We start from the raw sequence: 8,221 nt of genomic DNA, 5'->3' as shown, positions 1-8,221 counted from the left end.
TGCGCTTGGAACGGATCAGGCCAAAGAGTTCAACACTGGAACAGACGGTTTCTTACGCTATAAGGGTAGAACGTGCATTCCAAATGATGAAGAGCTGAAGCGGATTATCCTGGAGGAAGGGCACCAAAGTCGTCTTAGCATGCACCCTGACATGAATAAGATGTATCAAGATCTCAGGAAGACATTTTGGTGGCCGGGAATGAAGAATGATGTCGCTCGTTTTGTGGCATTATGCTTAACTTGTCAGCGAGCGAAGGTTGAACACCAAAGGCCGGGCGGTTTACTGCAACAGCTTGTGATTCCTGAATGGAAGTGGGACAACATTTCCATGGATTTCGTGACCCACCTACCGCGTACGTCAAGAATCACGACTCCATTTGGGTTATAGTGGATCGTTTAACAAAGAGTGCCCACTTCCTAGCGGTCAATTTGAAGATGTCGATGACCAACCTGGCCAAACTTTATATCAGAGAGATCGTTCGGTTGCATGGAGTGCCCTCGAGCATCATCTCTGATCGAGACACAAGGTTCACCTCGCGGTTTTGGCAATCACTACAAACCGAGCTCGGTAGCAAACTTCAAATGAGTTCGGTGTATCACCCTCAGACGGACGGTCAATCCGAGAGAACCATCCAGACGCTCGAAGACTTACTGAGGACGTGCGTCCTAGATCACTTGGGCGTTTGGGATGAAGTCTTGCCTTTAGTGGAGTTCACATACAACAACAGCTTTCAGTCTAGCATCGGAATGGCTCCCTTTGAAGCTTTTTATGGAAGGAAGTGTCAAACGCCACTATGTTGGTTTCAAGAAGGAGAGAAAGCGTTAACCGGACCTGAGCTCATTCAACAAACGACTGAGAAGGTGAAGCTGATTCAAGAAAGGTTGAAGACGTCTCGGAGTAGGCAGAAATCTTACGTTGATAAGAGAAGAAGACCATTGGAGTTCGCTGCAGGAGATCACGTTTTCCTTAGGCTGAATCCGACCACTGGTGTAGGCAGGGTCGTTCGTCCAAAGAAGCTATCCCCCAAGTTCGTCGGACCCTACCAAATCTTAAGGAAGATCGGACCAGTGGCGTACGAACTATCACTGCCTCCTCAATTGTCCAACCTTCATCCAGTCTTCCACGTTTCCCAACTCCGGAAGTACATAGCCGACCCCTCTCATATACTGGAGTTGGAAGACGTTCGTCTTCGTCAAGACCGAATGCTGGAGATGCAGCCAATTCGCGTGGAAGGAGCCGCACCAAGTACTACAAAAGGAAAGCTATCAGATTAGTGAAAGTGGTGTGGAATGAGAAGACGGGCGACTCTACATGGGAAGTGGAGGATGCCATGAGGGACTTGTATCCTCACTTATTTCCGGGTAAGTTTTAATTTTCGAGGACGAAAATTTTTGTAGTTGGAGGGAATGTTAGGCCTCAGAAAACCCCACCCAAACCCCACCTATCTGATCTCATTAAAAACCACCCAAAACCCCTCTGAGCGGACGCCAGGTGTCAACCAGCGAAGTTTCGAAAATCAGATAGTGGAAGGCATGTGTCAACAGGAGAGCGGACGTCCGTTTGGACGTGGGAAAACAAAAGTGATTTTCTGAAAACTCGTACCCACTCTCTTCTGCATGCACCTTCTCCTTTCCAAACTCTGACTTTCCATTTCTCCTTCTTCTCTCTAGAAACCCTCCCTTCTCTCTACCAAAAACTCACCATTTTTCTCCTCCGATCACGTTTCAGAAACCGTAGAAGTGTTCCCGACGGTATAAGCTTCAGTTTGAACCGATCATTTCCGCGTTCTGAAACTGGTAAGTTTCTTTTCCTTAAAACCGTTAGTTCTTGATAACATGCAAACCAAGTTCTGGTTTCGCGAATCCTTAGTAGTAATTCTGAATCATTTTTGGTATGTTATTTGATTTTGGTTCGTAGAGTAGTTGAGCTGTTGGGGGTAGAAGGAAACCTTAGTTCTTTGACAAACCAACTTCAGTCAGTAGGACGTCCGTTTACAATAGAGGTAAGGGAAGCTTATTTAATTTAATTTTGATTTGTTGCTGATTGAACTGTCTGAACGTTCGTTTAGTTGATTGGATGATTTTGATGCATGATGGTTGGAATGATTGTATGGAAAGAACGTTTGTTTATTTGATGAGATGAAATGAAATATGAAACTTATATGATATGTGCTGTATGAGATATGAAAATTGATTATGATAGGAATTTTGTAAAGTGCTGAAGTTATTAAGTTATAAGTTAAGAGAAATGAGTTTAATGTAAAAGATTCTGTATATGAGATTTCACTATGATAAAGTACGTTCGTTACTGAACGGTCATTGATCGTTCGGTATTCCTAGTAAACCTAGTTGAAAAGGGATTCTTTATTTGGAGAGAATCCTAGTATAGGACGAGCGCCTTCGTGTGGTAATACTATGCTTGAGTGTTCGGCCAAGCATAGTGGGGCCTGAATCTAATATGATAAACCTAATATATGTATATGTACTTGTATATTATTGTTGTTCGTAAACACCACTTCAATAGTAACTTAAAATACTTATCAAGCCTTTTATTATAAGTTTATTAGTGTTCGGTCTTACACCTAGCGCTCGTACCGGTAGTGCTCGGTCTTACACCAAGCGCTCGTACTCATTCTCTGTATAATCAATCTTGATGAAATAGCGTTCGTCCAAGTTCAATAACATCTTCTTTACCGCGTTCGGTCATTGACCGGCATTCGGTTTCTGTATATGAACGATTCTAAATATGGTTATTTAGTATTCTGACGTGTCTACATTTATTTGATCCGGCCTTAAACCCCTTTACTTAAATTGTCGTTTGAGTGTGGATTTGAATTCACGAAAGTCAGTTCATTTAACTGATTCCCTTCATAAATCACGTTAGTTATATATGGTATATTTTTGTACTCGAGATATTCTCAAATCTAAAAACTAATTCTCTTGGTCTTATTCCATTTTGGAACGAGAGGTTTTTCGGTCTCGTCTCCATCGTTCGTTCTCTTTATGAAGAGAGCGAAATGTTCGTTATTTTATATGTTTTGAGAGAATGATGAAAATGGCACCTAAGCGAAAGGTTATAAAGGAGGAAGAGTTTATAAGGTGAATATGAGATTTTGGATTTGAACGAGCGTTCCGGGGAGGAACGACTCTTGGATGAACATTGAAATTTGGTAAAGTATGAATGTGGTAATGCTAAGCTGTCGATTCATCCTGATGTTCCGTGAATACTTGTCCTCACGTAGAGGGGGGTATGTCATGTGTGGGAACGGCAGGAGGTCCTAGTCCTTAGGGGTACTTTGGACAGATAGGACTAACCTCGGGTGGCAGCTGATGAGAATTCCAGTTACTACATCACCCGGGTGCACGAACGTCGTAGCTACACAGAATTCATACAGTCCGGACGGTCAGTCTAGTAATAGGCCTTGTTTGTATAAGTAGGTTGAAATATATTTGATGTGTTTGAATTTGATAAACGTATGTTATTTCTTGAATTAAATTACATAAGCTTACCTTGTGTTTTCCTTGTGTTGTCTTGTTGTACGTCCGTCTTGTTTTGCAATGATCATCCGTGTGGATGTGAGCAGATGGAAGCGCACTACTGGAAGAGGCGCTGGAAGAAGAAGTTTTGGAGGACGCGAACCTCGTAGATGTGGAAGTGAAGGCCGAACAGTAGGACGTTCGGTTGTAGTTAGTAGTTTAGTTTGAAGTGACCGTTCGATCACTTCCTTTCCTTTTTGTTAATTGACCGATCGGTAATAGGATTTTTGTAAGCCGTTCGGTCATGTTTTCCCTTTATCTTGTATAGTTTATTTTGGCAAAGCTATGTAAGGCCGTTCGGCCCAAAACCGTGCTCTTGTTTAGTATAAGATTGAATTGGTTTATCATTAAATGTAATTAATTCTATTATATGGTGTTTACTGTATGTTTGGGATGTTACACATCCTATACTTCTTGTTACTACCAAGGGCGGACAACCGACCGGGAAGGTTTTAGAGAGGGCCGATCGGGTAGAAGCATAGCTAATGTATCTGATCGGGCTCCTCGGCAGCGGTTCTCTTAGAAGGTAACACGACCAAGCTGGGCAAACACCTAAAGCTATGGGCGGGGGGCAGCAGTTGAAGGCTCATGAATGATTAGTTAATGAGATAACGGTCAATGTCGAGTATTTAAGGTACGCATTGAAAGCCATTAAAAGGTAAATTAATGGGGAATATTCCCTGAAATCATATAAATAGCCGTCAAAGGAGAAGGTAAACTCTCTGTTCTTTTGATAATTATAGACTTGCGAGAACCCATTCTGACTTGATCGTCGGAGTGTTTGCTGCAGGTCAACCCATTTACACTGATACCGAGCGCAGAGGAGGCAAGAGAAGGAAGACCGATCGGAGGAGGAGGAGTGTTTCCGGACAGAGGTAGCAGGAGTTTTCCCCGGTCCCATTCAGCAGAAACACTTCTAATCCCTTCACTTTGTACTTCTAAACTTTTAAACAATTTCCAAATTACTCCTACTTAAAACTATTTAATATTTAAAAAAATGAAAAAAGGAATGGTCAAAGATTCATTTGAAAACAGTTTCTTCAGTAAGTGCAAAGTTCTGGACACATTGGATCTCATTTTTTTTTCTCCATTCTCGCTTCACTCTTCCTCTCATCTTGCATTTTCTGTTTCTAGCACATATAAAGCTTCTCTCCTCTTGCATTTTCTACCACACACATTTGAATGAAATAATTTATTTAATGTTTCGAAAACCTTGCCATTAAATGTTCTGTTTAATAAATTTTATATTTTCTGTTATGTTAATTATTTTTATGGTTAATAATATTTAATCATTTGATAGATATATATTTTTTTTAACGAATTAATTATTTATATTTTGATTAAGTTTTATTGTTTTTAATTATTTTATGTATTTTTTTGTTTTATAGTTTTTTCATTTTTATTTTAATTAAATTGTTATATTTTAATTAATTATTTATTTATATAAATATTTGAATTAATTTTATTTATTTTGAATGAAATAATTTAGTTTCTAAATATTTAATAATTATTTTTAATTTTTTTAATTTTATAGTTTTTAATTTTATAGAATGTATAGTTTTTTATTTGTAATAATATATATTAATGAATTAAATAATATAGTCAACTTACAAATAATTTAAATAACTATAAATAGGCATTTTTTATATTATAAAAATTAAAAACTTAAAATACATTTTTTATATTAACAAAATTTAATAATTATAAAAATTAAGTTAACTGGTTTTATTTAACTATTATAAAACAAACCTAGATGTTGTTAAATAATATTAATAAAGGAACATGGAAACAACATGGAAAAAAAGAACATGAAGCAAAACACAAACGTATTGGATATGCAGCACAACATAAACGTATCCAATCTTCATATCCGATTCTTCGTTTATCAGATAATGAATAAAGTCTTTTTTGGATTTTCATATATGATACATATTTTCATAATTTTATTTCTTTTAAAATATTTTTATTAAATTTAATAAATTTATATAAATTATTTTTTAACAATTAAAAATTATTTAATTAAATTATAAATTCATATAAATTGATACATAAATTTAAAAATAATTATAAACTAATAAAATAATTAAATAAGTAATATAATTAAATATTTATAAAACAAAATCGGATCTTCATATCCGATTATTCGTTTATCGGATATCAACATTCGATAAACTCTCTCTTGGATTTTCATATTCGATACATGCATCCAGAATTTTATTTTTTCTAAAATATTTTTACTAAATCTAATAAATTCATACAACTTATTTTTTAACAATTAAAATTATCTAATTAAATTATAAATTCATACAAATTGATATATAAATTTAAAAATAATTATAAACAAATAAAATAATTAAATAAATAATATAATTAAACATTTATATAATAAAACACATTAAACATGAATCCGATATAGACATCCAAAAATCACAACATCGGATGTCCACGTAGACATCCAAAAATCACAACAACGGATGTCCACATATCTCCTGCATCAGATGTCGACATCTGATGTGATTTTCGGATATCCATATCCAGTTTATGTTTGATGTGCTTTATATCTCATGCACTTGGAAACAGATTCTTCAAAAATAATACCTCCGACTAGCAATACGAACCAGCTATAACACCACCACCAGTTACTTGGAATTGGAAGCACGACCTCCAACCTCAATTGGCTCGTACCACCACTCCAAGCTCCCTCGTGCCTCAATAAAAATCCCTTTCAAATCTCTCTCAACTCTAAAGACCAGACTCAATAGGAAAATTATATGGAGTGGAGAGGAACAAACTCAATGAAAAGAAATAAAATGGAATGGAGAGAAACACACTTAACTAAAGAGAAGATATGAGCTTATTCAAATGAGGTGCATGGTTTCTTAATAGATGAAATGAAATGGGGTGCATGTTTCGTAATAGGGGAAATAGGGTTTCTGAAATGAAATGGGGTGCAAGTTTCGTAAGAGGGAAAATGAGGTGTAGTCAATGCTTCATTCAATGCAAAAAAATCGTCAACAACACAAAATTAATTAATGATAATCACCTAATTAATTAGAGGGTATTTCGAGAAATTAGAGGTGTAGAGTGAAGAGCTTGGAGGTGCAGGGTGAAACACCCCAATTTTAATCATCAACTTAAATATATATATCTCCTCTTATGAGACCAAACAATGTTGGACCTCCAAAAAGAACGGCTAGGGTTCATGACAACCTTAATATCACATTTTGTAAAATGTTCTCGCCCATTGCTCAATGTTCTTTGAATGATGGATTTCACACTGTTGTTGACTAAGCAAAAATCTTGTTTCTTGATATAGACTTGTCAACTTTAGATCCACTGAAAGAAGTTGTTGATGACCAAATTGTAAATGGTTAGTTATGGGTGATGTTTTGTTTTTCCTACTCACTTTGTCAAAACAAAATTAATGTATTTTCATTGTGTTGCTTTTTGAAAAACTTTTGATGTATCATATGTATTATCTTGTGTGAATTGTGGTAATGTTGTTTATTATCATCATTTCTATTTAAAAATGGTTTAGAACATATCATAAGAAATGTAAAAGGTAAACACCTCATTTTGCACTCAAAAAACTATAAAGCAATTCTTAGGAGTTTATTTGCTCCATCACTAATTAGCATATATTTTTTCTTTCTTAGGAGATTGGTTGCTCTCATAAGATTTCAAGAGATTTTCTTTATTCCTTAACCCTTTGTTCACTTGAATGGATTTGAGGGAGAGTGATTGAGTGGATTTGAGAAGATTTGAAGATAAATCCTTTTGTTGTTTATTTGAATAAATTTGGAGGTAAGTGGAGTGGATTTGAAAGCAACGTTTGTGAGAATTAGTGTAGAATTTGATTGATGTGACAGATTAAAAAAATTTACTTCCAAATCCACTCTCACCTACCTCTAAATTCACTCAAACAAACAACAAAAATTTTTATCTTCAAATCCTCTCAAATTCATTCAATCACTCTCCCCCAAATCCATTCAAGTGAACAAAGCCTAAGAGACTGATCGATCCCATAAATTTTTTACTCCTTTTTATTCCTTAGGAGATTGGTTATTCTCATTGGATTTTAGGAGATCTTTTTTGTTTCTGAAGACTCTGATTGCTTTCATAAGATTTTTTATTCTTTTTATTTCTTAAGATATTAGTTGTTCTCGTCGAATTTTAGGAGATCTTCTTTGTTCTCGTCGAATTTTAGGAGATCTTCTTTGTTCTTTAAGATTCTTCTAGATTTTTTACTCCTTTTTATTTTTTAGGAGACTCGTTGTTCCATTTCGTCTTTTGAAAGAGTTGAGCTTATGAGAGGCCTTAGAAGATTGCTATGGGAACCTTAAGTCATCCATTTTGATGTCCAGATAATACATTGTAGCTTATTCATAATAGAGAAGAAACCAATAGCTAAAAAACAAAGCTTTTATAGAGAACACCTTAGAAAGAATAAACAATCTAATGATACATCTTCACAACAATATTAACCATAAAAAATTACCGACAATATAACCCATTAGGTGTGTAGAAACTTGGTTTCAATCCATCTATCTATACAACACCCTTGGTAATTGTTTCGGGTATAGGGTGAAAGTCCCTTACTCAAAGCAATACAAGTCGTCTTGAAGACTGAATGAGCTTCTTAGTGGTCCTCTATCCTCCAAGTTGTATTCGCTCTCCCTCCTTC

This window comes from Vigna angularis, chromosome 10 (genome assembly GCF_016808095.1).
Source record: "Vigna angularis cultivar LongXiaoDou No.4 chromosome 10, ASM1680809v1, whole genome shotgun sequence".
Taxonomy (NCBI): Eukaryota; Viridiplantae; Streptophyta; class Magnoliopsida; order Fabales; family Fabaceae; genus Vigna; species Vigna angularis.
The sequence above is the reverse complement of the archived record's forward strand: the minus strand, read 5'-3'. Positions refer to the sequence as shown.